This window comes from Triticum dicoccoides, chromosome 7B (genome assembly GCF_002162155.2).
Source record: "Triticum dicoccoides isolate Atlit2015 ecotype Zavitan chromosome 7B, WEW_v2.0, whole genome shotgun sequence".
Lineage (NCBI taxonomy): Eukaryota > Viridiplantae > Streptophyta > Magnoliopsida > Poales > Poaceae > Triticum > Triticum dicoccoides.
This window is the reverse complement of record NC_041393.1, coordinates 343,301,576-343,305,798: the sequence shown is the minus strand read 5'-3', so window position 1 is coordinate 343,305,798 and position 4,223 is coordinate 343,301,576. Positions and strand designations below refer to the sequence as shown.

The 4,223-nt window shown below is 40.0% G+C and overlaps 1 long non-coding RNA gene across 5 annotated transcripts; it reads left to right on the top strand.

Annotated features, from left to right (window-relative positions):
- Positions 1-714: 714 nt before the first annotated feature.
- Positions 715-3,839, top strand: LOC119338434. Of its 5 annotated transcripts, none has more exons than XR_005163982.1 (5): positions 716-1,237; positions 1,588-1,651; positions 1,746-2,470; positions 2,683-2,809; positions 2,894-3,839. It is a non-coding gene; the product is annotated as an uncharacterized LOC119338434 (long non-coding RNA). The 5 variants fall into 5 exon arrangements; XR_005163980.1 differs by having other exon boundaries at positions 2,683-3,197; positions 3,526-3,839; XR_005163981.1 differs by having other exon boundaries at positions 715-1,237; positions 2,674-3,839.
- The last annotated feature ends 384 nt before the right edge of the window (positions 3,840-4,223 follow it).

Genomic DNA, 4,223 nt, shown 5'->3' with positions numbered 1-4,223 from the left:
TGAATTTTAGATTGTATGTCAATGTAGTTCGTATTTATATAGGAATTTACTACTCGTATATTAATGTTATGTGTTGGGAAGATAATATTTAGATGGTTGTATAACTAACCCGAGTACAATCCCATTCAAACAGGGAAAATGTACTCAAATTTAGTCCATATGCTAGACAATGTGAATTGTTTTATTATTATTGAGGGAAGTATAAATTGTTTTGGTACTGTACACGTTATGTTTGTTGTCCCCATTTTTTTACATTTTGTTGTTGTTGTATTTGAATGCATTTCTGGTAATTCTAACCTATAAGGAGGCTGGGTGACCCGCCATCCTGATTGCTGGCTCGATTTTGCTCCGTTTTGGTCGTTCAATTGGTTTTGGTCAGGTCAACGCGAGTGCATCGACCGTTTGATTTTTATGATCTGTTTTGACCCAGGTTCTTTCGTGGCTTCGGATGACTTGTGGGCTCAGCGAGATCTTTCATTGGTTGGGTTGGATTTTCTCAGCGTGAACCAATCCTGGTGCGTCGCGTGTCTCACGCGCTGACCGGGTCGTGCGCACGTCGTGCGTCGTGGGGGGCCGTGGAGTGGTTGGACGGCGCATGCCCACCCAGGTTTGTGCGCCCTCGTTTGTGTTGCCCCGATGACAGGTGGGCCGGTGTTACTCTTGGTCCCGTTCATCGGCTGTGATGGTTGTCTGCCTCATTCGTCCCGGTGGTTCGTTGCACAAACTGCGCAGGGTGGGCTGGTGCGTGTGCTCGTGGGCCCCTGGCTGACCGATGCATAGTGCGCACGTCGTGCGTGCCTCATCTCTGCCTCACGAGCGTGCTTTAGTTTAATTTTCTCTCTGCCCAATCTCCATCGTCCTGCTACTACCGCCGCCGTCGGTGCTGCCTCCGCCTCCGCCTCGTCCTCTTGGTTTCTGATGCTGCCGCTCCGAGGAAGGTTGCCGCGCCGCTGGTGCTTAGATTCATGGAGGGGAACAGCAGCCACACCATGTGGCATGCCTCGCCGTGCCGCATGGTGGCCGAGATGCGGCCGCCCCATGTGCCTGCGCCGTCTCATTGTCTTCATCGATAGGAGGCATCTCTGCCGGCCTCACCCCATCACCATCGCCTCCCTTCCCTACGAGAGCGACGGATCCAATAGCTTTAGCTCAGATCGCTTCCAGGTGCTTGTGGCCACCGCCCAACATGCGCTCACTTGCTGACCTTGAATTCTAGCCGCAACGGATCGTCCATGAGGTATCTAGCTCTCTTACCGTTCTCAATTTACATCTTGTTTATCACATGCATCCACGCCAAAGCTAATGCACATTATTTGCCTGATGAAACGGCCAAATAATTCTGGCCATTTTATGTAATACAGTTTCACGTTCTCAATCGGCACATAATAAACTTATAAAAAGTTATTTCAATTCATCATCATACAAATATACATAATAAAGTTTGTTTTGTATGGAAAAGTGATAAGCTCTGTTTACTTGTTTCATCGAGCAATCTGTTCATCAGTGAACTTTTGGATCATAATTTTAGTGCAGCTTCTGTTCAACATCTATGTGCATGCGTGATAGTCCTGACCGTTCTGTTTGCAGTGCAGCTTCTACTCCTGGCGTCCAGGAGTGTGGTTACGTTTGCTTCTTCTAAACACACTGCCAGGTATATATGATCCTATTTTTCATTTCCCCCTTTGCTTTCTTTGTTAAATTTTGTAATAAAAAAGCTCATGTAGGAATTTGGCTTGAATATGCAGTCTCTCACAATGGAAGAGATCCTGTTATGTACTCTTACATAATGGAAAAGAGAAGATGATTTTATGTCAATTGGACTCTACAGGGATGGAAATGAAAACACCAGAGTGAACTCTTTTTCCTCGCTTAAGACATTAATTCATACGACATCTCATCATGTTATTATGATTTTATACCCTTATGCTCTTGACAATAGTTTCTTAGCTTTCCAAAACTCGGAAGTAATTTACCTTCCCCTCACATTTTAATTGATTTTGTGCAGACTAATTTACCTTCCCCTCACATTGATGTCTTTGTCATGTCATGTTCCACAACGTATAATTTCTATCTTTGCGTGTTATGATAGCTCATCAAGATATGAAATACCTAAATTTGTCTTGAAATTATTTGCTTAGCAAAGCTTTCTTTTAGTATCAATGTATTTTGCATAGCATTTCAATGCACACAGTCCTTTTTACTTAAATATGAGCAAGGACAGAGCCAAAACTAGAATTCAATTTGTATTTACTTGGCATATGTGAAATGATACAATGTTTATTTACTCATTTTTATTTTACTTGGCATATGTGCCCTTTCACTGATAAATCTCAATTTCTTAAATTTCATTTTTCGTACCATTGTAACTCTCTTGGTGCTAATAGATGTGCTATTCGGTCGCCATGATGTTGCAGTTACCAAGTAGCCTTGCAATAAGAGGATTGAACTATTCGATGCTAGTAATGACCAGGTAGATAACATTGAAATGGCATCATGTAAAATAAGTACTCCCTCGGATTCATATTAGTTGTCGCATGTTTAGTACAACTTTAGTACAAAGTTGTACCAAACCAGCAACAGTTAATATGGATTGGAGGGAGTATCATAATTTTGTGTTATTATTTATTAATCTTCTCATGAAAGGTTAACATTCTCATCCAACTAACTCATTAGTTTTTGCAGAAATGTGAAATCAACAACTCATTCATTCTGGAATAAAACAAATGGACCAAACAGACCAAGCTATTGAGCATTCGAATACGGTGCACTGCAAACTTACACTCTCTTTTGTTGTTCATTCTTTCATAAGGTATTTATATAGAGGAAATTAGGTGCTCCTCTACCTCTCCCTCTCACTCGCATTTTGATTGCCTAATACGTCGATTTTCTAAAGATGATATGTGCAGCGCCGTCCTGGTTTTAGTTTGAGCATGCTTGTCTCCATGGGCCTCTCTATTTAGGTGTGGATCTTGACTCATAGCAACACGAACTTGGATATGCTTCTTTTCTCCATGGGATCTTTCAAAAATGAAAAAACAAACCCAGGAATAAGACTTGGGCATCAGTTTAAATAATGGTTCCCTGCACATCAGTTTATTTCCTTGCATTGGTTCTTTATGTTATAAGTAACACCTTTCCTATTTTGTCAAAGAAAGAATGGACTCATTCATGGACTTCCACCATATATATTAACACTGGTATGCTGATCAACCCAGTAATCCTCTAATCCTAAATTATTTTCCGAAAAACACTATGTTTTTCTCTATATCAAGGTAGTACTATGTCAAACTGATGCTATTTGGAAGTTCAAACTGATTTTGTGTTCATATTTATTTATTGCACGATTCATCTGTGTAAAACCAAGAAGATGCCTCTAAATTTTTTGTGTATTTCTGAAATATGTTCTTTTTATCGTCATCAGATACAAAAATTCCGTTTCATGCTTATTCCTAATTTATTATTTTCTAAAGCTGTGAAGAATTGTGGTAGGACTATGATTCTCACTTTTTGTGCATGGATATGCAGATTGACATTCAAGTTGCTCCAGAATTTCGGATTCCTTGCTAATGAATAGACAGGTGCATAAAGTGACAAATACCCAATCTGATTGATAAGCTGGCTGTCCATGTAAGCATCATAGTGTATAAGTGGTGAGGAAGTGAAAGCATCTGTGAGTGCAAGTAGATATATTTTGTCAACCTTTTTTTGGTTACCAAACTCTGGTATGTAAGGTATGAGAGGACCATGTAAAGGTTCTTTTAAAAACGATTTTCATTATGCGCACCTCTGCCCAGATTGAGTATGGTGGTACTAAAAAGTGATGCTCTAATGTTCGTCTATGTTATGGAGTTGCTTCTTTTGAGTTAAAGTAGCGTGTGTTTGTACGGTAATCTTCTCAGTTTTTGAGCTTCGTCTACAAACATATATGCCACCCACTTTCAGATTTCAATGTAGGCTTATAGGGGGTGGGTCATTGGGATGTGTTTAGGATTAGGGCTTGATAGAAGGAAAATAATTAAATACCAAGTTGTATAGAGTTGCTATCATTTTGAATAATAATGATGCTCTTGATGATCCTTGTCACTTATATTGTTTGTGCTCCTTTGAAGAAAAATTAGGACTAAATTAAAAGATGGCCTAAATTCCACACAACTGATGATTAAAATATTAAAAACTATCACTGCGAGATTACCAAATAACACAATAAGTTGTGCATGCTCAAG